Genomic DNA, 27,869 nt, shown 5'->3' with positions numbered 1-27,869 from the left:
AGCTACATTTGAACATTTATATGTACATATATACACATCTATATATGTATATGTATGCCTGTTTGTTAACTGTGAATTACTCATATTTGTTAAATCTGTACTACCTATTAAAATATCATTTTATTTCTCTACTTATGCATTGCTATATAGTATTGTATATTACATCATATATTACTGTAATATGGATAAAGTAAACGCTAATTGTTCCTTACATGTTTCTACAAGTGAATTATAATATATTCTATATATTAATATATTTTGCATATTTTTTATTTTTCCTTTTCTCCATTGTTTTTTACATATCCATAGTTATACAATTGGTTTTTTCAACAATAGTATGCAATGAACCACTGGTACACAACTACTAACAGTTATGTATATCAGTAAATCATGCTTTGAGTAGGTGATGATCTTGCTGGAGCTCCTTTAACTGTTGTGCTGCAGATCACTCAGCTGGCCTTTAAATTGGATTATGTTTGATTTTCCACAGTGACTAAAGAGGCAGAGAATTATAGAGATCATGAACAACCTCTAGAGGTCAAGGTACATAGAGAAATTCCGGTCACAAAATATCCAACAAAGAAACACATTTTTAAAGGGTTTGTATTCTGAACATTCAACACTGCTTTGAGCTTGCTAAGCAAGTCCTCTAAAATGAGCACTACTCCTAAACTTTTTCATTTTAGTTTTGTTTAGGAGATACAGACAAGGCCATGTACCACATTATCTGTACCTCCTTGGTAACCATGACTATAGGAGAATACCCTAATGCCTAGATTTCTTTGGAGATAGCTTCTTGATAACAATTGGCCAGTATAACCTCATCTTGAATCCACTTCTTTACTTCTCCAAATTATGAGTATTATCGACAATATTTTGAGTCATATTTAATCTTGACATATCATTATTATTCTCAGGCTGAGACCTTATAATTGATAAATATTTGTGTGTGTCTAAGTAATTTTGCCAAGTGAAGATATCCTTAGCAAAAATAGATCTCTCCTAAAGCCTAGTTTCTAAAACCTTGTATTGATCCTTGTTACCTGCTTAAAGTACAGATTGCTATGCAGTAGGTATGGGTGTGTTCATAAATTTTGTGTGTGTTGTTGGGGTGAGCCAAAACTAACTCCATTTTTAATATACCAGGAGTTACCCCCACACCCCTGAGAATCAAAATACTGGATTCTTACAAGCCCCCAGGGTCAGTAAATATGCTGCTAATTGAGACCCAAGGAAATGTGGAAACTGGAAAGCCCTTATGATTATTGTGATCAGGTTGTGTGATGTGTAGCCCTGTTTGCTTATCAATAGCCCAGACAGGATCTCAATAGTCCAGACAGGATCTGCAGCCCTGTTTGGTTATCAACAGTAAAACAACCCAGCCACCTTTGCTCTTCCAGAAAGGAGCAGCCTTATGTCTCCTCCCATGAGTGAGAATATCCACCTGCTTTGTGTGGGGACCCCAAAATTTGTGTGCCAATTCAAACCAGAATGATAGGTTAGTTCAAACAGATACTATGAGACAGACTGTAACCCCATTGGCCACTGACATAAAAACACAATCTTTGTGTGTGCGCTACAATATCGTTGGCCACCTGTGTCTAGGCAGGATTGACCACATGAATTTTGCCTTTAAGAACCCTAGCTTGTGGGCCATTCAGGGTGGCAGTATCAGTTGCCAAGTCTGTGCTACCTCCCTGGCAGGTCAGCAATCCACTTCCCCAATGAAGTCATATATTTACATGAGGCTGTATCTGAATCGTGGACTCTTTAACCCATAACATGTGTAAAACCAAGTACATGACAAGAACAACAGGGAAGGAAAGTTTCACTAGACAATCCTCGGCTTCCTTGGCCTGTGGTGAGGCCCAAGATCAGGTGGTGGGACCATCTAGCAGAGGCTGCTCAACTCAAGGCACATTAGAATCCAAAGGGGGGAAAAAAAAAAAAACACAGGAAGTGGTAAGGGCAAGATATAGCCCCAAGGACTTGCCCACAAGAGATGTATTTCCTCCAAGTCCCTCCCCATGCTTTTCACACTTCCCATAATACCACCCTATTGTTAACCTATCAAGGGGGTGAATAAACACACAAATACAAGAGTGTGAAGTAAACAGAGGGGACTAAGCTACACCCAGAGAGACCAGGTCTCTGCTAGTTTTCAACAGAACAGAGAACAACATGAGTAAGAAGAAAACATGAATTTCACTGAATAACAAAAAACTGGTTCACTGAAGGAAAATTGTCCTTTTTTCTCTATTTGTACTATGTGACTGCAGATGGAGGAATTAGTCTCCCCTGTTCTTGTTTGACTTCAGTGTGAAGGCCTGGAAGGTTGTTCATATTGGCCTCCTCTTACAAATCTAGTGTCAGAATATGATAGAAACAACAAACAAACATTGTTGATACTATCTGGTGGACTAGTTATTATTTTGGTTTCAAATATCAAAGTCTAAGAAGCAGAAAATATTACATTCTGGAATACTGAATTACAAACTATTGGGAATCTGAACATGTTACATTCTGGAATACTGAATTACAACCTATTGCGAATCAGAAAATGTTACATTCTAGAATACTGAATTACAAACTATTGGGAATCAGAAAATGTTACATTCTGGAATACTGAATTACAAACTATTGGGAATCCTCAAGCAACAAACTACTACCAGTTTCAATAATGCCACTGCTGATAGAGCCTCTGGAGGGTCCCTCATACCTGTGGCTCAACTTTCAGGCTATGACCTACAAAGAAGACAGCTTCTCCTGTCACTCTAGCCACAGGAGGCTCACAGCCCTGCCTACAGGAACCAGAAGCCTGGCCTTGTGGCTTGCAGCAATGCTTGTGTTGACTATATTCCCATGTTGGTCACATGAGGATATGTAGGCTTTGTGGACCCAGGGGCTGTTTCTCCCTCAATCCACATTTGCATTCTGACACCATATTGCAATCTCACTTTTTTTTTCTCACAGAAGATGCTCAGAGTTTTTTTTTTGTTACAAAGGAAAGAAATGTATCTCAAATGACAAGTAAACCAAATGCACTCAGCACCTCCCTCATCAACATTGGGAATGTACCTATGGTCCCTGAAGGACTAAAAATTGAGTTTTAATATACTTCTGTGTAGTTAGTGTTAGTGTTATGCTCACCTTTGTTCCTCAGCTCCAACCAGAACTGGGCCCTCCTCCCATCCTGGAGTTCCCTCCATACTTTGGCTCCTCCCTCTCTCTGCCCAGACCCACCTGAACTCCCATTTACCTCACTTCCTATCCCTCACACCCTCTTGCTATCTGGATGGTGATGGAGGCCATGTGCTACCATTTGGGGGAAATACGACTTCTCTAATAAACCTTACAATATTCTTTCTCCTATGCTTCCTTGCCTCTGCCTGGTCCCATGGATGCATGTGTCCGATCCTCTTACACTTACATTGATGGGCTGACAGCATAGTTCGGGATCATGATCACAAGCCTTATTACTAGAACAACCATGCTGGTACTTGAAAATCAAAGGTCTATCCCACAGGTCTGAACCCAGCTGGAGGATGTATTGCATCCAGGTTGACATAGCATGTGAGAAAAATTCAGACTCTTCTAGGATTGTTTCTGCCCATCAAATGATGGAGATATTCTGTCTTAGAGACACTAAAAGAGACACAATGCTTGAGACCTATAACATGTCAATAGAATCTAGACACAGATATAAGACAGAATTAAATATGAAAGACACCCCTATACAATAATTTTTCAAGAAAAAAAATCATACAATCTGACCAGAAATGGATCTTGATTCTATGCCCATTGAACAAGGGCTCAGACTCAGACTTCTGTGACCTATGAACACTATTACAGGACTTCATCACACTCCACTCTCTTAAGTAGAGCGAGCCCCAGAACAGAGACCACTGTGGAGATTCCAGTACTGTATCAACCCAAGCTTGATTCAATCAGGAACCAGTGAAAGAACTCTGTGAAGGGCTTGATATTCATTCAGGGTTTGGGACAAACAGAGAAGATGCTAGACAAAGTACAACTGGGCTTCCAGCTTCTGAACAGAAAACATAACATAGACTGTATGTATGGGCCAAAACCATGCTCATGATGGAAGTTTTATAAGTTTCCTTATGAAGGGAATAAAATCATAGAAGATACTTGATGCTTATATCACTGATTGTCTATAGTACAACTTAAGAGACAAATATATTTTTTACATAGATACTTCATTGTTTACCTAAAGTCTCTGGTCTTTATGCTTTCATGATTTTCTCCTGCTCTTTGTAGTTTGCAAGTCATCCAATTATCAAATACTCTTCATGTCCACCCAGTCACATTGATCACAATGTCTTCCTCATCAGCTCATTCAGACAATCCTCTCCGCTGCTTCCCAGACAAGCAACACATGAGGGCTGCTCACCCAGCCAGAGGAGAGGTTCTAGTTCAGGGATGTATCACTGTGGGAGGATCATGTGTAGCTTGACAGCAGTAATACACCCCAACAGCCTCAGCCTTCACAGTGCTAACTTTCAATGTGCAATCTGTGCCTGACCCACTGACACTGAATCTTTCTGAGATCCCAGATTCTCTGTTGGAAACCTCTTAGATCAGGAGTTGTGGAGACTTCACTCGCTTCTGCAGGAACCATTTCAAATATGTGTTTCCATTGCTATATAGAAAGTTCTGACTAGACCTTCAGGAGATGGAGGCCGGCTCTCCTAGGGTGACAGGCAGGGAGAGTGGAGTCTGGGTCATCACAACATCTTCGCTTGATTCTGAAATTAGAATAAGATAGAAGTTCAAAGTTATACACAACATACAGAGACATGCTTTTTATTTTTATTTTTATGTATCACCTATAATTAATATTACATGATTTGACTTATAATGTAAAAACATTTTGGATCTAAAATTGTGAGTTAAAACTCTTTATTCATAGCTTGTGACAAGAAATTTGTTTTACTAATGAACTAGTACAGATTATATGCGGGGGAGAGAGAAATGGGGTATTTGAGTAGAAATGATCTTAAATGATTTAATTAAGAAGGAAAAGGCATCTCTCTATCTTCCATGCTCATTAACGTGAAAAAAGAGAGGCAATTTTAAGCATAAATAGGTCTCTAGGCATAATACATTTTTCTCACAAAACATAGGTTTTTCACTCCTTCTGCAGACCTAATCCTCACGTACCCCATCATGATTAACAAGACCTGCACATCTAACACATGGATAGGGCACAACTGGAATCTCAGATCTCACCCTGCCACCCACTCTCATTTCTCATCCTCCTTTGCTGTTACCAGGGATACAGAGCATTAACAGCCACAGGAGCTGAGACAAGGTCTTCATTTTTTAGGACTGAAATGAGGAGTTTTGGCAGGTCAAGGCAAGTTCTGATCTGAGCCTTTATCTCAGACTTAGAAAGAAAGGCCCTCCTTAGGGTATGCAAATAGCCAGCTTGGGGCAACAGTGTGAGAAGAGTCAAGGGGAGGTAAGGCTTGCTCTTCTGAGAAAAGTACAAGCAGATGTGTTCTTTATTTGGTGACAACCAATAAAATCCATGATGCCTGCAGCATGGAAAGAATGACTCCACTGATAATATCTGGAATTGAGGAAAAACAGGGTGCACATCACTCCACCACCCTAAAACAGCATCAGAGGCCCAATGATATGCAGCTTTATGTCCAGGAGAGACTCTAGGAAAGGAATGGACATTGTGCCTGGGTCCTCCATTCCTCCCTCATCTAGTCTAGAGAAAGACACAGTGTCAAGCATCAGCAGCACTGATTCTCAAAATAGTTGAACAATAAAAGCACAGAGTTGAGCTAGATGAAGAGGCATACCATAGTTACCAAGTTATTTCTTTGGGATGCTAGCACCTCTATTTGCCAGGATCTTCATATTAAGATGTAGGGTATAGAATTGACAAGGATGACAAAATTTTCTCTTACAGGTAGTAAGTACCCTAATGGTCTTTTAACCTAATGAGAGAAATTATTGCACTTGAAAGTATGAATTCAATGTAACAGTTTTGTAAATTCACTAAATATCTTATCATTCTTCCACAATGTATTTGTACAGCAAATTAATCAAAGGATTTGTTAAAGTTTCCTCTGGAGAGTACTGCTAGGGTGAAAGGATCAAAATATAGTGTACTTATCAGTTGACATACAGAGGTGAGTCCATTTTGTGTAACTAGTTGAAATGATATAGATGTGTGTGTGTGTGTGTGTGTGTGTGTATATATACATATATATATACATATAATTTTGATTATCTTAAATTAACATAAAATCTCCAAATGTCTCCAGTCCCAATCCAATTTAACCAGTCTCTGTTTATTTGTCTCAGAGATTTCAGTCTCTACTTCACCTGAAGGAAGGAAGCGCACATGCAGGATGTTTGTACTGATGCCCCAATGGATGAACCTGGCCAATGGAAAAGGTGACTTGTGGGAAGTGATTGTATTATGGGATTGGAGGTTATACCACTGCTCACCAGAGGGTAAAAGATACTCTCATGCAGTGAAGCAGTTCTCATAATAGTTACCTGCTATCAAATGAAGACAACCATAGGCTTGGCCACCTCAAATTACAACTGGTTCTCTCTTTATTAACACAACATATTGTACCATGTGCAAGACAGGCCTCACCAGAGAAAGACAGATGAAGATTCGGCATTGGGGATTTTCTGCATCTAAAACTGAGGTAAACCAACTCTTCTTTATTCAGATTTTAGGTCAGTTACTTTGTTATAGAAAATGACTGACACAGGTGTGTCATGTTTGTGTGTGTGTGTGTGTGTGTGTCCAAACACATGTTTGTGTGAGAGAGACAAATGTGGTTTAAATAGAAGTGCTCTTAATAGGGTAATTGAGGAGTAAAAAGCATCTCTCTACGGGTGATACTCTTCTTCTTATGAATATGACTTCCCAAACATTACAGAGATTACTTGTTAACTTGCTGAAAGTCAGATTCACACTCAGTAGATGTGAAGTGGTTTTGTGATATTGTATTCATAACATGCTTTCAGGGATGCTTTTGATGATCCTGAATTCTGGACACATTCTGAGTAGGAAAGAAAATAATACTACATACATGTTTAGTTTTGTTTGCTTCCTTTTTGTCAAGAAATGTTTCTATTTGAGAATGGTCCCTCACATATTTCATGATAATATCTCATTTTCCATGAACTGAGACTTCCTGAAACTCTTGCTATGGTTACAAGTTGCTAGTAGGAAGAGGCATGTGTGTACCTGGTCTTGGACAATGCCCTCAATGATATAGTCTGAGAGTTGGGCGGTGACTTCACTGGTCATCAGCTGTGGGCTCCCATCAGCATAGTCTCTTCAGGAAATACATTTCCCAGCACTCCTCTCCCTCTCTGCTTTCCTGTTTATATTCTGAATGAGATGGGACATCTTATAATCACTTATAAGATTGGAAGGTGGAAGGAACTCAATCCTATCGATCCACAATATGCAAGGAACATGGACAGAGGTGAGAGTGTGGACAAGTGAGAACTCCATACACATCAATTGTCTTAAATTCTATGTTTAATATCAATCAGTAGCTGTACAAAATGATGTCCATTAAACATGCAAGGTTATAAACACAATTCATCTTTACCTATCATTCTGAACCATCATTCTGAACCATCCCTCCCAATCCAGCTCTGTTCTTCCATATAAATTTCCATGTGTAAGAATACATGTTAATTACTAAATGTGAATTTATGACTCTAATTATGTCTCTATGATATATGGAAGTCACTTCTGATTACTCTGATAAATATAGATATAATATGTGTGTAACTGTACCTAGTGCATGACTCCACAAGTGTCTTAATTCTTTTTTTTTTTTTTTTTTTGTGTCGGTTGTGGGCCTTGAACTCTGGGTCTTAGCGCTGTCAGTCAGCTCTTCAGATCATGGCTTGCGCCCTACCACTTGAGCTACAGCGCCACTTCCCACAAGTGTCTTAAATGTATTTGATTTATTCACATATATTTATTTCCATTCTACAGTTTGGATTTATTTGAACTAGGCCAGAAGCCAAGGGTGCTTTGAATATCTGCTCTAAGGTCAAGCTCCAGAAAAAAAAAATGTTCAGACCTTCCAAAACATGTTCAAACCTTCCAAAACATGATACAAAGTTTTAGTTAATTTTTTCTTGATATTTCCTGAAGTTATTTAAAAACTTATTTTTCCACTCTACTTTCTATGGTTTGGACAACAGTAGTGTAAAACAATAATATGTTACTCGGTATCAAAATAAAATAATTTTCTGAGAACTAGATTAAAATGATGGATATTTTAACCTGAAAGTTGAAATGAGTATTTAAAAATACATTTGCTGAAAAAAATTCCCTGACAAGAAATTGATAAATGTTTAAATTACTAAACTCACATGTTTATTTCATTATTTAGCAAACATCATATTCTACTTCAAATAAAATTATTCCATGGTAATCTAAAATTGATTTCAAATAAATTTTAACGAAAATTTTTCTTCAAAAAATTGTTTTTAAAATGTTTTCACAAGGTATTTTTCCTTGCCTTTAAAAACTTACCCTGACATATCTAGAATGGCTTCGTTATTGACTGACTGCAGAATTTTAGGACAGACTGGACCATACATGAGTACAGAGCAGTGTTCTTTGTAAGCCACAGAAAAAGCAGTGGCAGGTGTGTGCTGCTTGGGGTGAGCAGGAGGACAGACAGTTAAGGTATGCAATTGACTCCAGAACCTATCTCCCAATGCTTTCCAGTGACCTTAAAAAGGGGGCTGCATCTGAGATGTTCTGTCAGCAGTTGAAGCACCAGGGTAAGCATCTGGGGCAGCCCAGCCTCTCACTTCTGCTTCCCTGGGAGGATTTCGTTATGACTGGTGTCACAGGGATAGATAAGTAATTACCTTGCTGACAGTAGTAAGTGGCAAAATCTTCAGGCTGCAGGCTGCTCATGCTGAGAGTGAACTCTGTGACAGCTCCACTTCCATTGAACCTCCATGGGACCCCAGATTGCCAAGTAGGTGCAAAATAAATCAGGAGCTTTGGAGTTTTCCTTGCTCTTGGCTGGTAAGAATGTAAATAATTGCTAATGACCTGACTGGCTTTGGAAGTGATGTTGACTCTCTCTCCCAGAGATGCAGTCAGGGATGGCCACTGAGCCAACTGGACATCACAATGGGCAACTGAAATTGGAAACATTAAAACAATTAGTCATTTAATTAATGATATTATCCAAGTACTTCCAAGAAGCCACAAGCTGCTCTATTAATATGAGAAGAGTAATCCCCAACATTGTTCTTCCTTACCTGGGAGCCAGATCAGCAGGAGAACCAGCAGCTGATCAGAAGCCATTATGTCCAAGCTTTTAGCTGAATGGAACCTTCTCCTGATAGGGTGTGAGCAGCCTATGAAGAAGTTCTCAGGGCAGTGGGCTGTGCTCAGGGCACATGAAAATCAGCTGGGTTGAAAAGATTTAAAAGACATGGCTATATATGTAGCTTGGTGATCTTCATGAATTTCTGAGCTAGCAGTCTCCAAATCTCTCAGGTAACATTCCTGTCTCCTATCAATAGCCTCAAAAGACCCCCCTCAAAATAAGATGTTCCCTAAACCAAGAACTCACATCTACTTCAGTCTCTTCTGCTTCATAAACCTTCATGTTCTTACACTATCGTCTCTTCCAGTTCAGAATAACATTTTTGAGTAACTGGGCTAGAACTTGTGGTGCCAGCAGGTTCAGATTTGATGAAATGAAACACAGTAAAGGGTGAGCAAGGCAATGAAGCCACAAGGAATGGAGAAGACATCCTTAGCATGGGAAGCAAGGAAAAACTGCCACAGACAGTGAAGGCAGAGCACAGTAAGGAAGGCTCCCACATCAGGACCAGCATGTGGGGACACTGTCCACCCTAGTGCAGGATGTCACATCTGGGGAGCCACTAGCAGGACATTTACATGTCAGTGAATCAACCTCTCATCATTGTGAGTCCAAGCAGCTGCTGCAGGCACACAAAATAACACTGCTCCTCACAGTCAGAAACTCACACACAGGGACAGTCCCTGCCAAAGTCAGAGTTCTCTTCATCATCCTTTACTAAATGAACTGCATGTGGATCTGGATTTGAGAGATTCACCAACTTCGACCCTTGTTATGATGTATCTGTGACCTGAAATATCACACTTCTGAAGCCAAAGGAAGCTATAATGAAACTGTAAAACTCATGCCTTTCTATTTACCAGCATTTAATGAGTAGAACTTTGAAGGTGGACCTGTCTTTTGATACACTCCTGGTACATATAACGTCCCCCCACACCTGGCTTTGAGACCAAGACATTTTAGGAATGGCTATGATTCAGGAGGAAAGAAGAGTGGATATGAGAGTGGAGATCAACCACTTCACAATTTGTGTAATAAGACTGTTATGCCCTGAGCCTCAGGTAGGAATCATGAACATAAAGATCTCTTGTGTACACAATACTAATGCTACTAGCACATGTGTTGAATAAAGCATTATTTACCATACCTAAGATACAGAACCAACCCAGATGCTCCTCAGTAGATGAATGGATCAAGAAAATGTGGTATATATACACAATGGAATTCTATGCCTCCATCAGAAAGAATGACATTGCCCCATTTGTTAGGAAATGTTAAGACTTGGAAAAAGTTTTATTAAGTGAAGTAAACCAAGCCCAAAGAAACATAGGTCCCATGGTTTCCCTTATTTGCAATATCTAGTATATGTATGAGTCAAGGCGAAAAGGTCAGATAAGGTGATATTAGGGAAAGGAACCCTAAGATACGTATTCAAATGTTTTTATTTCTTTCATGGATTGTTTCTAACACATTTATAAGGTTATTTCTTTGTTGCTTTGTATGTCCCTCCCCCACAGTATAACCACTGTTATCACTGTATTTGATTTCGGTATAATTTGTGGAGGGGAAGAGGAAAAACAAGTTGTTTAAATAAGGTGGACCAGATGCAGCAATGAGAAGTACAAGTTGTCATGTCGAAAACGAACTTTACAACTTTGGTGGGGGGTGGGGGAGGCTGGGAAAGGGATGGGAAGGGTAAACAAAGGAGGAGGCTACAATGGTTGATAAGAAATATACTCATTATCTTGCCTATGTAGTTGTAACCGCTCTGTACAGTATGTTCACAATTAAAAAATAAAGATTGTGGAATACTAAAAAAAAAGAAAAAGAAAAAGAAAATCAGGTCTACCTAAACCCACCTTAGGTTTTTCCTGCTCCTTCAAGTTGTGCTCATTGGATGGCTGGTCTTCAACCATGCATGTCTTGACGGACAGTGTGATCCTCTCCTTACTTTGGCTTAAGTTCTCTGGCTCTGAATGTCCTCCCTGTCTGTCCTCTAGTTCCCCAATAAAAATTAACCTGTCCTTTTCCATCTGCAAGATGTGTCTCAAGAAAGCATTTTGATCTGTGCCACTCTATTCCATGTATGTCTCTGAAGACTCAAGGTAAAATGCACATCCATAGACACAATCCAGCTGCTATTCTGTGAGCCTGAGGTCAAACAATGTGCCCTGGTGTCCCCGGCCTTGCATGCTTTATGGAGTGTGGCAGCTGTTAAGTTCCTTAATTCTCTGCTTCAGCATCCTCATTTGTGTAACTGTTACAGTAGTGTTGAACACTTTTCTGTATCTTTCTCTGGGATTTTAACTTCTCCCATCCATGGACCAATTTTTCCCTTGGCTATTTTCACTCATAGGATCATATATTTCATAATCCTTAGTATTTTCTTCAATGGCAACAAACCCCTGAAGTACATCTCCAACTCCTCAACACATTTCCTCCTACATCCACTGTTAAAACATTGCCTATAAAAGAGAGATGCCCTAAATTTGTCATTTTAACTTGCTCTTTTTTTTTGTGAACACACTGTACAGAGGGGTTACAATTACATGGGCAGGTTAATGCATACATTTCTTATCAAGCATTGCAGCCTCCTCCTTTGTTTACCCTTCACATCCCTTCCCAGCCTCCCCCCCCACCCAATCCTCCCCGCCTTCCCCCACTACCCCCCCACCCCCCCCACAACATTGTAAACCTCGTTTTCGACATGCCAACTTGTACTTCTCATTGTTGTAACAGGGCCACCTGTATCCTTAATTGACTTGTTTTTCCCCATCTCCTCTACAAGTTATACTGACATCAAATATAGTGAAAGCAGGGTTAACTTGCTGTTAATTCACCTTTTTGTATACCTTTTCCCTAATACTTAACTAATGATATTTAGTTAAAACTTCAATACCTACCATAGAAACTCTTTCAGAGTGAGTTTTTCCCTCAAGTTATTCCTTATGATTAGTTGGATATATTTCCAGGTAAAGTTATAATCAGTAGGACAATATTTTGTAAAATAGAAGAGTTCACCTATACATTGTTTAAAAAATTTGTTAAATCTTAAGAAGATACATAAATGACATAACATATAATAACAAAACAATGTGACAATAATACTTATTAGACAATATATTGGAAATGAACTTTACAACTTGGGCTTGGGGAGTAGTTGGCAAGGTAGACATTGGAGATAGTGAGGGAGAGGGGAACACTATTCAAAAAGAAATCTATTCATTACCTTACATTTGTAATTGTAACCCCTGTACATATCAACTTTACAAAAAATGTGAAAACAATAACATAGGGAAAATCAGAAAAATCATAGACTAATATCTAATAATACATCATATATACAAAATAACACATAATATATTTTATATAATATATATTTAATTATTATATACTGTATCTCATACATTAGGTATATATACATAAATATGATACATAAATTGTATGCATATGTTCACTTGTCAATCTGAGAATCAGAGGGCTTCTGACTTAAGGAAGATCTGCTTTATCTTGAGGTTTCTCCATTTTTCTTTTTATAAATAAAAGACGTCAGTGTTGTTCCTCTGACTGTCAAAGATTCCTTGATTCTTGAGATTAAAACAGAGAAGATTCAGTGAGCTAGGAACACTGCTGTGATTCTTGATGGGAACTGGTCTGGAGGACAGAGGGACTAAGCTCAAGAAACATCTCACCTTCAGTGAACCTTGCAGGGGAGAGCACAGAATGGCAACAGTGTTGTTTGTATTCAGTGTTTCTCTTGATAATTTCAGCTTGGTTGATAAGTGGAACTGTGATTTAGAAAATAGAAATAAACTAAATTTATCCTCCTTTCACCCCCCCCCCCTTCTCTCCTTCCATTCATCTCCATCTCCTACTTTGCTTTTCTCTCTCTCTCTCTCTCGCATTCCTTATTTTTCTCAGGCAATGTTTGTTGATCAAGTCGAATATGTTCCACAAGTAGAAATCTCTTTTAAAATTAGATAACTGATCTCTGCATTTCATCATTCTGCTTGAGTTAAAGAGAAAAACTATAACTGTCTACATTTATGTGAAACAATATTTCTAATAGCATCAACAGCTATCCATTACATATCAGCAGGTCAGGAATAATGGAAAATACCTGTTTTAATAAGTAGGCAAACTCTGCAACAAACTTTGTACTCATTGATATGGTTATTTAGCATTTTACCACTCAAGCTGCATTAAACTATGAAATGTTCACTATTACTTTCAGTACCTAAAATTGTACTGAGGCTCTCCAAATACAATAAGAAAAGCTAAAACTAATTGGAAAAAAAGCACAAAAGACCTGAAGCAGAAAAAGGAAGTGGCAAACTGTCTTTACTTGCTGATGAAATTCATGCATAAAGTATTGAAAATTCTCAAAATAAAAGTTTTGAAATAAATTCGAAGTGTCTTTGTGCACATTGTGAATATCTATTCAAGAATAAAATAACCTGGATAAAGTCAGAGTATTTCCATGTTTATAGTCTGGAATGTAATATTAATATTTCAACATTTAGCACAGTGCCAGTTTTGCACATCTATAATTACACTTATTCCAAAGATTGAGATATAGAAGCTCACTGGTCCAGGTTAGCCTGGGCAGGATTCCTGTCCTATGATTCTAGGACAGCTCTGGCAAGAGGAAGCATGAAGAAAGCAGCTGGGACAGCCCAGCCTCACACTTCTGCTTCCTGGAGGTTTATGTTATGGCTTGTATCACTGTGGGTGGGTTATTATAATACTGTTGACAGTAATAATTAGCAATGTCTTCAGGCTGCAGGCTACTGATGGTGAGAGTGTACTCTGTCCCAGATCCACTGCCACTAAATCTGGAGGGGATGCCGGATTGTAAATACTTTGCATCATAGATCAGGAGCTTTGGAGCTCCCCCTGGTTTCTGCTGGTACCAGTTTAAGGCATTGCTAATGCCCTGACTGGCCCGGCAAGTGATGGAAACTCTGTCTCCAGGAGATGCAGACAAAGTGGATGGAGACTGAGTCATCTGGATGTCACATCTGGTACCTGGCATTGGAAAAGTAATAAATATACATAGAATCAAGCATATTATAAGAAAGCTTCATAAACAGCCAAGCATCACTGACTACAGCAAACTGAGGAGATCCTCAACGTAGTCTTTCCTTACCTGTAATCCAGAGCAGCAGGAACCCCAGGAAATGAGCAGGGGCCTTCATGTCCATGCTGTGTGCTGACTAGGACTGACTCCTGCACAGGATGTGAGCAGCTTTCAAGAACTGTTCAGGGTAGTGGGCTGTGTTCTGGGCACATGCAAATAAGTAGGGGTTGGAAGGGGCCAGCACAGCTGTACCAACATGCCATATTTCAGTATCTCAGTCAAGACATGATGTCCCAGATACAAAAAAACATACCAGGGTATTGTAATTAATGAAGTTTTCAGTGATTGAATTTAGAGTTTATGATATAAGCAAGCTCTGAAAGGATGACATGTAGCATAGTGAAGTGTGAAGAGGGACACCAGAGATGCAAAGCCCAGAGAAGACAAGGGAAAATGCCACAGGTGATAAATCCAGAGTACAATGAGGAAGGCTCCCACCTGGAGTCCAGCATGTGAGGAAGCTCTTCACCCTAGTGCTGGATGTCACAAGTGAAAAGACACGGACAGGACATTTGCTTAACAATGAATACACCATCTTATTGTGACTCCAAGCTGTTGCTGCAGGTGGACAAAGATAGCAATGCTCCCCCAAAGGCCAGTAGCTCACAGACCAGGCACTGCCAAAGTCAGAGTCCATCTGTACCAGGCCCTACATGACAGGTTCCTATAGCAACCCTGTTAACTGAAGTATTTCACACACTATTGGAGCAAAGCAGAGTATAGAAATAAATTCTTGTTTTCCTCTTCCCCCTCCACATAATGAATAGAGCTTTGATGCTGGACCTGGTTTATGGTAAACATGCACTCCTGGTGCAGACAAGGTCTCCTGATTATCATTCCTCTGACATGGGTTTGAGAGAAGAACAGTTAGAGGAATAGCTCTCAGTTGCAGGTGGAAGAGAAGTGGATATGAGGATGGAGTAAGAATCACCCGACTAATTGTGAAATAAGACAGTCAGTCCTGGGCTGGGAATGTGGCTTAGTGGTAGAGTGCTTGCCTAGTATGCATGAATTCCTCGGTTCAATTCCTCAGTACCACATACACAGAAAAAGCCAGAAGTGGTGCTGTGACTCAAGTGGTAGAGCACTAACCTTGAGCACAAAGAGCCTCAGGGATAGCATCCAGGCCCTGAGTTCAAGTACAGGACTGGAAAAAAAGACAGTCCCAGAGACCTAAGGTGGAGTAAGCCAGACCCAAGGAAATAAAAGTCCCATCGTTTCCTTCATTTACAATAACTAGTGTATGTATAGGACAATTTTATCAGATGAGCAGAAAAAGCTCAAAAGGTATGTACATATGACCATATAACATGATGCTAAGTGAAATGAACCCCAAGATATGGACACAAGAGGTCTTTCTTTATTGTTGTTATTTTTAATGTACTATGTGATTATTTTGTTTCCTCTGTATGTTCTTCCCCCTACGGTATATCCCCTGTTGTTACTGTACTTGATTTTGATACCCTGCATCTTGTATATACATTTGTCTAATTGGGGAGGGGAAGAGGATTAACAAAACTGTGAAACAAAGACATAGGATGACACACTGCAACATATCCACAAGAGAGTATATTGGATATGAACTTTATAACTTCAGGGAAGGCGGGGGTGGAGGGGTAAAGGGGAGGGTGAAGGGGTGAGGGTGGTGGGGGAGGAAAGGGATGGAAGGAGAATAACTAGGGAAAGTGTAACAATGCTTGACAGGAAATGTTCTCACTGGCTTCCTCATGTAAATGTAACCCTTAGGTACAGCATTTTTACAATAAAATAGAATTTACCAAAAATAATAGTTATTGGATCTAATAAACTAATCAGAGTGATCATGGCTGAAAAAAATGGACACAGGAAAAAAACGGCCTTTCTTACAGTCAATGAGCTCATAACATTTAAAAAATAAATTGGAGGTCTGGGAAGGTGGCTCAGTGGTAGTGTGCTTGCCTTGCATGCGTGAGGCCCTGGGTTCAATTCCTCAGCACCACATAAGCAGAAAAAAACAGAAGTGGAGCTGTGGCTCAAGTGGTAGAGGACTAGCCATGAGCTGAAGAACTGAGGGACAGTGCCCAGGCCCAAAGTTCAGGCCCCACAACCAACCAAAAGAAAATAAATTGGATAACAGCAGAGATGTTTACACCTAAATATGTGAATATAAAACTTCACGGAATTATTTTAAAATCTAATTAGTAAACCTACATTATTTCTCCATGATAATTGGGCATTAAATCACATATTTCTTTCTATTTGTCTATGTACAATGGAACAATGACTAATTTTCTGATGAGCAAAATGTGATCCTGTCAAGGTTTATAGCTCTTAGTGAGAACCTTACTTCATCTCATCCCAGGCTATATGTAGAGCACCCACACCAAGGAGTCCATATTTGAAATGTAAATTTCCCAGATTAAAACACAAGAGTAAATCCACTGTATTTTTCTCAATGCAATGGCTGAAATTTCACTGGACCTTCATCAAAACCTGCTGAAGAACAGGATGCTTTGTCAGAGCTACACAGACACATTATTTCCCCTTCCAGCAATCAAATATATGACAAAACAATTTCTATCTGCTACTCTAAACACTAAAATTGTGAAATGTTGTTATGGTTGTCCCAACGATTAATACTGTAATTATCCAATATGGAAACTTGGATTGAGGCAAAATGAAGAATCAGTAGAAGTTATGTCATGAGCTCATAGAATCAAAATATAATCATGAAAACATTTGTCAGATATCAGTATCTCATGAATATATTCCTAACCATACAGGAGTATGGAGATCTCAAGGATCATGATCAAATCCCAACTAACATTCAAGAAGGTGGACTGAAAGTGTGGCTCATTTTATAGAGGACCAGACAAGCAAGGAAGCTGAACAAGCATGAGGATAAAAAGATAAATAATACAAACTAGGAAGGGATAGTGGGAGAACAATAAGAGAAAGGATAACAATGCTTGACAAGAAATGTACTCATTGATTTACTCATGTAAATATAACCCCGTTGTACAGCATCTTTATAATAAAATTAAATTTAAAAAATAAAAAATAGAAAGTACTATTTTTACAATGTAGCCTCTGACATGCTTCAAATTCCTAATCCTGTTTTTTTTTTTTTTTTTTTTTTTTTTGTCGAAGTAGGTGTCCCCAAGTGCCTAAGATCTGGCCACCATTAAGGAAAAGACTGAGGCAGGTGCACTGCCTTGTAATGTCCATTGTGTTGCAAAGTGCTATTGTTTGGGGACACGACACTGTCTGGCTGCTGCACATCCTGTGCCTTGGAAAACTACTTGTTGAGGAAACTCTTTACCATCCCTGGAGACCAATGTTGGCGAGTTAAGGAGCATGATTGGACCACAGGTTCTGCACACTGTCCTGTAGTCTCTGTCATCACACACAGCCCATCCCTTACTGTTTGAGAACAGATTAATTCACACAGAAACAGTTCCCTTCCAAGGCTGAAATGGATGTTCTTTCTGATGAAATTGGGAGTGTTTCCTTAATATAAAAGTGATGTCTAGTCACAAATCACACAACATTACTCCAAAATCTGTGTGGATGGAGTAGATCCTTGAATGTCAGGGCATGTAGAATTGTATCTGCCTGTTTTTTCTTAATAGCTTCTGAGTTTGAAATCTCTTATCTCCCAAGTAGACATTTCTTAACAGTCTTCTCTGCATCTGAATCCAGTTTAAAGATAGTATTTTGCTCTGTAGCTCACTCCTGTGCTCCATGATTAGCCAGCAAGAAGGGCTATGCATCCTATTCAGTGGTTGAAGACCTGTCTCTACTTTCAAGGAAAGAAGCAGCTAAACACCACATCTTGGAGTCCCAGTAAGGTGGCAGCAAAAGGTGAATATGAGTTTAAAATAACCCAATTGTCAATGTAATCCTCCAAACCTCACACCCTTGCATAGCTTAGGATAAAATGTACACACCGCTGTGTCCAGCTCTATCAGCTTAAAAGGGGTCTTGTGAACTTTTCAGTCCAGGATGGCCTTCAAACCACATATTCTCAACCCTCAGTTAGGTAGAATTTGAAGTGGGAGCCATTGGTGTCTTTTAAAATTTTATTTTATTGCAAAGATGCTGTGTAGATGGGGTTATAGTTACATGAGTAATGTAATGAGTACATTTCTTGTCGAGCATTATTAGACTCTCCTTTGTTATTATCCACCTATCCTTTGAATGGAGTCTGAAAAATTTAGTCCATAAGTTGTAAAGAGAAAAATGTCTGTACATATATGACTTGAATGACCCCTAGTGTTTTGCTAGTGTAAGGACCAGATGATTGTTAATACCATTGAATTCAGGAAGCTCTAATGTCAAATTCCAGTTCTTCTCAATTAAAGTTAATAGGAATTGCCATTATCTTTAAATATTTCTCTAAACTAATTTACTCTCTTGACTGAAGTCTTCTTTATCTTACCATGGTGATGGAAGTATTCTTTTATTTTCATTATACCATGTAAATATTTGAAATGTCAAGCATTATTGAGAACTCATCATATAGCACTATTTTAAAAGAAATTAAATGAAAGGCATATATTTGCATTAGCTCCTACCAAATAAACAAGTCATATTTATTTTCAAATTCGGATGGTTATATTATCAGAATAATGTATTGATATATTGTTTGATTACATTTTTATTTTTGTGATGATCATGAAAATACTATCACTTTAAACCCTTATTGAAAGGGATTTTTAACCCCGTTACAATGCTGTCATCATGGAATTAGCAAATAAGTAATCTACCTATACAAACTATGTAAAGAATAAAATAAAGGTGTATATTAATGTCATCACAATAAAGCAGAAGAATAAAGACCAGGAAGTATAAGACATCACAGTAAACATCTTTCCTTCTATTTAGACTGATGGTCACTTTCTTATTTTTCCACATTATTAGATAAATTTATATTCGACACAAGGTTACATTTGGTGTAGAAACTTCTGGGGGGTAAAGGTAAAAGGAATGAGCCACATCATAATCCAGTACAGACCCTGTTACAGAGTCAGTATCTGCTTTTGGATATTAGCTAATGACTGAGTGTGCAAGAAGGCTGCTGGTGGTTATGGAGAAAGATAGAATCTTGCACAGGCTCAGGTGTCTTTGCTTCCTATGGTTACACGATCATTCCTAATGCAGATCTGACTGATGAACATGGATTTCTACTGCCTCTGCTCCATGTTGGGAAAACCCTGATGGATCTTCTGTTATCATGTCACAGCATGTGACGTGTTCCTAAACGCAGCTGTGCTAGTCTACCCCTTGAAGCAGACAGCAGTTTGGAAGCTCTTTTTACCTGCAATGAGGGGAGTAACAGAGCATCAGGTTTCTTTGCATGGGATCAGCACAGGACATTGTTAGCTACAGACAATGCAGCACAGGACATTGTTAGCTATAGACAATGCATTACACTCCTGTGAATCTTGCAGATGTTCAGACTTTATGAAAGCCAGACTACTGCCTCTTCATCATTCATTGCTCACAAGAAACACCCTAGACCTCTTTTTGCACTCATGTCATTGACAGCCATCACATTTCCACCAGAGCCCACTGAATGAAGGCATGACATCAATGGTAGCTAACACCCCTCTATATCCTACATGCCAATCTCCGGCATTCTAGGGAAAATGAAAGGGGCACTTTGCAAGAACAGTGCTGTTGGAACCTCTCCCTCTTGATGTATATAATGTAGTGTGGACAGGAGTGGTTGCTTCAGGTTTATCAAGCACCTGGAAATAATGTCCATCCACACCTGTGCTGGTAAAGGTGATGTTCAACTGCTTCCTCCTCCTCTTCCCTCTGCCTCTGAGCCCTCACACACAATGCTTCCTATGACATGAAGTGTTGGTTTCTCAGCAGCCTGGCTATGAACCCCTTGGCTCCAGTGTGCCTCTCCAGCTGCCTCACAGTTGGAGCCCAGGTTGAGGGACACCACCTGTGTCTCTCAGCTTTCCATGAATCATCTTTCACCTGCATATTCTTAAAAACATTTAAACCCTTTTTAATGTACAAGATTTTTCGTAAAATTTTTAATTGTCACTATTTATTTGTTTGGCTCTGGTCCTGGGGCTTGAACTCATGGCCTGGTTGACCTTGTTGAGGTTTCCTTCCTCAAAGATTGTATACTACTACTTGAGACAAAGCTCCACTTGCAGAGAGTCCGGGAAGATGGCAGAGGAGAAGCTGGAGTCTAAGTAAGCTCTCGCATAGAAAGCAGTTTTAGAGTTCCAGTGAACAGTCCTAAGTCAGAGAATTACACCAAGTGAGCCATCACAGGACAGAGGGTTTGGCCAGAGAAGGAAACCCAGGAAAGGAAACACGTCTGAGCCCTTGCCAGCAGCCGCTGCGGCGGCAGCTGTGGCATTGGCGGGCGAGCGCAGGCGCCATACCTGAGCAACAGAGAGTCCTGGCGAAGGAGCCAGATGCAGCAGGCGAGCGGATTCTACTCAACACCAGCAAGAACCGACAAGGAGCAGACATCTTCATCCTGAAGTTCGCAGACCAGAGAAGACCCAGGAACTAAGACTCGGCGTGAGTAGAAGCCTGACGTCCTCACTCCTTCTCAGGGAGCAGAGGAGGGAAGGCCACCCCTCCCCCCCCCAGCACCGGAGATCTCCATCTTGGATACCAACAAAGCTCAGAGGAGCTGCTAGCTCCAGCTCAGGCCTTGGAATAAAACGAGTCATTTAGCAGGTCACAAGAACTTAACGGCGGCGTGACCTGCCAGACTCAGCTCCACCCAGGGAAAAGTCACCCAGCTCGGGCGCCAGCCCTAGGAGTGGTTTTCTTCACTGGGTAATCAGAGCCAGAGGCTGCCCCTCCCTCTAGCAACCTGGACAAGCAATTGAAAATCAGTAAACAGAAACCCTGAGAATGGCTCCAGGCTGGGCTCTGTGAGGTTTTCACAAACCAGCCCAGGAAAAGCTACCAGAACCTAGCCTCATCACTGCATCCCCCTCTTTTGGAATACTCAAAGCAGATCTGTCTCCCAATGAACTAGCCTGGGAGGAGGATCGCCAAATCCTGGGTAAAGCAGAGCATTTTACTGCCTGTTCGAACAAACTGACTTAAGAAACCAACCAAGCCACAGGACCACAAGCAGACCAGAGACTCCAACAAGAGGCTGGTTAGGGACACAAGGGAGATACAGGAATTTTCCCACTCCTCCCAAAAAAAATCAAAGAAGTTTTTTGTTTTTTTGTTTTGTTTTGTTTTTTGTTTTTTTGTTTTTCTTCTTTTTTCTCTTCTTCGTCTTTTTTTTTTTTAGTTTTTATTTTTGGTACCTTAGATAAATTTTTTTTTTCTTTTCTAAAACTTTTTTTCAATCTTTAATCTTTGCCTTTTTTGATTAAAAAAATGTTTTCCAGAAACTTTCTTTTCCTCTTATAATTTTTATTTTGGGGATATGGGAGTGTGCGTTTTTGCTTTCTTTTTTGGTCTTCTTTCTCTTTTTTCTTCTCTTTTAAATTATCTTTTTGTTTTTTGTTTAGCTCTACTGAACTTCTCATCTTTTTCTTCTTCCTTTCTTATCCTTTTCACCTTCTCCTCTCTTTTGTTCTTCTTTATGTGACTTAATTCTTGTCCTACACACCCTCAGATAAACCCGTAGTTGACTATTAGACCCTATCCCCCATTGTGTACACACTCAATCCACAAATTTATTACTCAATTCAAAACCTCTAAGACTTAAATTCCTTAATAGCAGTACTAACTCTGTATACCTATATAATATTTTAAGCATTTTTATTTTTAAGTTTTTCACATCTCCTTTATATCCCTCCCCTTCTCTCAATAAATTCACGTTCTGATCTAAATAGATTGTAATCGTTTCTACATAATTTTATTAATTTCTACCTTTCTATTTTTTCTGGTCTCTTTTCTTTCCTGTTCCATTTCTTTTTTTTTTCTCTCTCTCTCTACTTTCATCCTACCCAACCTATTTCCTGCTTTGAGATTAAGACTTAGTTAACTCCCACAGAGCCTCCCCACATCAATCTATTCCTATTTTTTTACCCACATCTCTCCCTAACCCTAATAATTTCTGGTCTTCCAAATTCTTCTTTGCAGTTCATAGCCCATTTACGTATAGTTGTTTGATGTTGAATAGATGTATCTGTTGAACTTGATTGTATCTGTAGACAATTGACTGTGCAAATTAAGACTTGGGTTGATTGCTTGCCTTAAGATAGTATTCTAGCACAAAACTGGTGCTATTTTCATCTCAAATGGGCAGAGTAAGCCAGAAAAACACAAGAAAAATGGTAAATCTGGGTATCTCAATTCCCAAACCCGATAATCAGGGGACAGAACAGATAATGAATAATCCAGAGGAGAATTCCCAAATAGCTCTACAAACACTGCTGGCAAACATGATAAATCAAAAGATTGAAAGCATACAAAGGTCTCTGTATGAGCGTGATAGAGAGAGAGAGGAGGTATTCCAAAAGTTTATACAGGAATATCATAAGCATGAGGAAGCTACTCAAAAGCTGATACAGGATTTGCATGAGCAGCTTGAGAATACTCAAAGAGAAAGGCAGGAATGGCGTGAACAGGCTGAGAACACCCAAAGAGAACTACAGGAATCCCACGAACAGGAGGAAGCTTATCAAAGAGTAATACAGGAATTGAGAGACCAGGAAGAGAATACACAAAGATCACTAAAGGCATTCATGGAATCCATTAACAAAGAGCTGAAGGAAGTCAGGGAGACCACAAAGGGAATGCTGAATGGAACCCAAGAGAAGGAATGGGAGTCCAAGGAAACCATAACCAATCAACTAAGTGATCTGAGAATAAACACTGAACATCAAATTAAGGAAGTAAAGAAGTTCATACAAGATCTAAAACAAAGCTTCAAAAAAGAACTTGAAGCCATCAGAGCTGACCAATTAGAAGGAAAAGAGATAAAAAACAAAGTAGAAAGTCTTGACAGCAGGTTAGACCATGCAGAAGATCGAATCTCAGGGATTGAAGACAGCCTAGATATTATGGAGAAAGAATATACAAACATCCAAGACAAGTCCAAGAAATATGATAGATCTATCCAACACTTGGAAGACACCATCAGAAGGCCTAATCTAAGGATAATGGGTGTAGAGGAGCACCTAGAAACGGAAGTCAATGGCCTAGGAAATTTGTTTAACAGGATCCTAGCAGAGAACGTCCCAAACATGCAAAAAGATAGGCCTATTCAGATACAAGAAGCTTTTAGAACTCCAAACAGACCAGACCAGAATAGGACATCCCACCGTCACATTATAATCCATACAGGATCAACTCAGACCGAGGAAAAGATCCTTAAAGCTGTCAAGGAGAAAAGATTAATCACCTATAAAGGAAAACCAATTAGAATCACCTCAGATTTCTCAGCAGAGACAATCAAAGCAAGAAGAGCCTGGAACGATGTATGCCATGCCCTACAAACAAACAACTATCAACCAAGAATACTGTACTGTACCCAGCTAAACTCTCCTTCATAACTGAAGGCCAAATAAAAACCTTCCATAGCAAAGAAAAATTGAAACAATACATCTCCACCAAACCAGCCCTACAAAAGATTCTTAAAGATGTCCTACACATAGAAAACCAACAAGACCACAATAAAGGTCAAGAAACTGCACCCAAACTGAAAATCCAAGAACCATAGGAAGAACCCAGTTTTAGCAACCTCCAAGAAGGTAAATAACATGGCAGGAACTCCCAAATACCTCTCAGTCCTTTCTCTTAATGTTAACAGACTGAACTCTCCAATTAAGCGACATAGACTGTCTAGTTGGATGAAAAACAAGACCCTTCTATCTGCTGCCTTCAGGAGTCACATCTTGCCCGTAAAAACAAACACATTTTCAATGTTAAAGGTTGGAACAAAATCTACCAAGCAAACGGCCCCCATAAACAGGCGGGAGTTGCAATCCTAATATCAGATAAAATAGACTTCAAATTAAAATTCGTGAGAAGAGATAAAGTAGGTGCCTATATACTAATTAAGGGATCTCACTTTCAGGAGGATATTACAATTCTAAATATCTACTCGCCAAACAATGGGGATTTTAACACACCACTCTCCCCACTAGATAGATCAACTCGGCAAAAACTCAACAGAGAAACTGCAGATCTAAACAGCTGCATAGATCAACTAGATTTAACAGATGTCTACCGAACATTTCACACAGCAGCATCAGAATACACGTTTTTCACAGCAGCACATGCAACATTTTCTAAAATAGACCACATTTTAGGCCACAAAACAAACTTGTCCAAATTCAGAAACATTGTAGTTATACCTTGCATTCTCTCTGACCACAAGGGAATAAAATTAGAACTCAACACCAAAAGCCACCAAAGAAAGTGCGGTATCACATGGAGGCAGAACAACACACTGCTGAATCACGAGTAGGTCATGGAAGAGATTAGAAAGGAAATTCAAATGTCATGCTATTCAACAAAAATGAACACACAAATTACCAGCTCCTCTGGGACACAGCAAAAGCAGTACTCAGAGGCAAGTTTATAGCTCTGAGCTCCTACATCAACAAATTGGAGAGATCTGAAACCAACAATTTAATGACACATCTAAACCTCCTTGAAAAAGAGCAGCAAGATAAACCCCAATCCAGTAGACGGAAAGAAATAATCAAAATTAAATCAGAATTAAATGAATTAGAATCCAAAAAAACTATAGAAAGAATCAACAAAACATAGAGTTGGTTCTTCGAAAAACTTAACAAAATTGACAGACCCTTAGCAAATCTTATCAGAAAAAGAAGAGAACACACCCAAATGAATAAACTCAGAGATGAGAATGGAAACATCACCACGGAAACAACCAAGATTCAGAACATTATAAGGGAATACTTCTCAAAACTTTATGCTAATAAGTTTGAGAACTTGACAGAAATGGACCTTTTCCTAGCAAATATTGACATGCCAAAACTAAACCAAGATGAGTTAAACCAGCTTAACAGGCCCATATCAATCGTTGAAATAGAAACAGCAATAAGAGACCTCCCAGCTAAGAAAAGTCCAGGACCAGATGGTTTTACAGCGGAATTTTACAAGGCCTTCAAAGCAGAGCTCACACCAATACTCCTCCAAATCTTCAATGAAATTGAAAGAGAAAGTTCACTACCGAACACATTCTATGAAGCCATCATAACCCTCATCCCAAAACCAGGCAGGGACTCATCAAAGAAAGAGAATTATAGACCCATCTCTTTGATGAACATTGATGCAAAAATTCTCAACAAAATACTGGCCAATCGACTTCAACAATTCATCCAAAAAATCATACAACATGATCAAACAGGATTAGTTTCAGGAATGCAAAGTTGGTTTAATATATACAAATCAAATAATATTATTCATCACATCAACAGGAGCAAGGATAAGAACCACATGGTTATCTCAATAGATGCAGAAAAAGCATTCGACAAGATCCAACACCCCTTTATGATGAAGGTTTTGGAAAAATTAGGAATCCATAGAACATTCCTCAATACAATAAAGGCTGTATATGACAAACCTACAGCCAGCATTATACTTAATAGTGAAAAACTAAAGCCATTTCCTCCTAATTCAGGAACAAGACAAGGATGTCCACTCTCTCCACTTCTCTTCAATGTAGTATTAGAATGCCTAGCTACAGCAATAAGACAAGTTGCATACATAAAGGGGATCCAATGAGGGAAAGAAGAAATAAAACTCTCCCTCTTTGCAGACAACATGATCTTGTATTTAAAGAATCCCATATACTCCATTCCCAAATTACTCAAGCTGATTCAAAACTTTGGCAAAGTAGCCGGGTATAAAATTAACCCCCCAAAATCAAAGGACTTTCTGTATGCCAACAATGAGAAAAGTGTGGCTGAAATTAGGAAAGCAACTACATTTGTAATAGCGCCACAAAAAATAAAATACTTAGGAGTTAACTTAACCAAACAAGTGAAGGACCTCTATGATGAAAACTTTAAAATCTTCAAAAAGGAACATCAACACAGAACTTAAAAAATGGCAAAAGCTCCCATGCTTCTGGATTGGAAAGATTAACATCGTGAAAATGCCAATACTTCCCAAGGCTATCTACAAATTCAACGCAATACCTATCAAAATTCCAACCTCATTCTTCAAGGAAATAGAAGAGGCAATCCAAAAATTCATATGGAACAATAAAAGACCCCGAATAGCAAAAACGCTCCTCAACGGAAAGAACACTGCTGGAGGAATATCAATACCAAATTTCAAACTCTACTATAAAGCCATAGTAATCAAAACAGCTTGGTATTGGCATAAGAACAGACCTCAGGACCAATGGAATAGAATTGAAAACCCAGAAATGAACATACAGACCTATAGCCATCTAATCTTTGATAAGGGAGCTAAAACAATAGAATGGAACAAAGACAGCCTCTTCAGTAAATGGTGCTGGCAAAATTGGTTAACTACTTGTAGAAACTAAAGCTAAATCCTTATATATCACCCTGCACCAGAATCAACTCCAAATGGATCAAAGACCTCCAAGTCAAAGCACACACTCTGCAAACATTACAGGATGGAATAGGAGAAACTCTAAGTCTCCTTGGCTCAGGCCGAAATTTTCTGAATAGAGACCCAGAAACACAACAAATCAAAGAAAGGTTGGACGAATGGGATTGCATAAAGTTGCAGAGCTTCTGCATGGCAAAGGACATAGCTAGCAATATCAATAGAAAGCCCTCGGATTGGGAGAAGATCTTTACTAGCCATACAACTGACAAGGGTCTCATATCTAAAATATACTTGGAATTCAAAAAATTAAATCCCCCAACAACAAATCCTGGAAGAAACAACTGCCCAATAAACAAGTGGGCGAAAGACTTAAAGAGAAACTTCTCTGAAGAAGAAAGAAGGAAGGCCAATAGACACATGAAGAAATGCTCAACCTCCCTAGACATAAAAGAAATGCAAATCAAAACAACATTGAGATACCACCTCACTCCAGTTAGAATGGCAAAAATCAAGAATTCTAACAACAACAGATGCTGGAGGGGATGTGGACAGAAGGGAACCTTACTGCATTGTTGGTGGGAATGTAAACTTGTTCAACCACTTTGGATAGCAGTATGGAGGTTCCTCAAAAGACTCCATATAGAACTCCCCTATGACCCAGCAATCCCACTCTTGGGCATTTACCCAAATGTTTACAAACAAGGCCACACTAAAGCTACCAGCACAACTATGTTTATTGCAGCATTATTTACCATAGTTAAGATATGGAACCAACCCAGATGCCCCTCAGTAGATGAATGGATCAAGAAAATGTGGTATATATACACAATGGAATTCTATGCCTTCATCAGAAAGAATGA

General features: G+C 39.2%; 2 long non-coding RNA genes across 2 annotated transcripts; both read right to left on the bottom strand.

The window, feature by feature from the left end:
• Positions 1-4,078: 4,078 nt before the first annotated feature.
• On the bottom strand, positions 4,079-27,545 carry LOC122114160. The gene is made up of 3 exons (XR_006148536.1): positions 27,535-27,545; positions 9,588-9,591; positions 4,079-4,757 (listed from the first exon to the last, which is right to left on the bottom strand). It is a non-coding gene; the product is annotated as an uncharacterized LOC122114160 (long non-coding RNA).
• On the bottom strand, positions 12,742-14,617 carry LOC122114156. Its single transcript, XR_006148533.1, has 3 exons — positions 14,530-14,617; positions 13,073-13,168; positions 12,742-12,967 (listed from the first exon to the last, which is right to left on the bottom strand). It is a non-coding gene; the product is annotated as an uncharacterized LOC122114156 (long non-coding RNA).
• Positions 27,546-27,869: the final 324 nt, after the last annotated feature.

The sequence above is a fragment of the Dipodomys spectabilis genome, unplaced genomic scaffold (assembly GCF_019054845.1).
Source record: "Dipodomys spectabilis isolate Male_0828 unplaced genomic scaffold, ASM1905484v1 ptg000106l, whole genome shotgun sequence".
Taxonomy (NCBI): Eukaryota; Metazoa; Chordata; class Mammalia; order Rodentia; family Heteromyidae; genus Dipodomys; species Dipodomys spectabilis.
The sequence above is the reverse complement of the archived record's forward strand: the minus strand, read 5'-3'. Positions and strand labels throughout refer to the sequence as shown.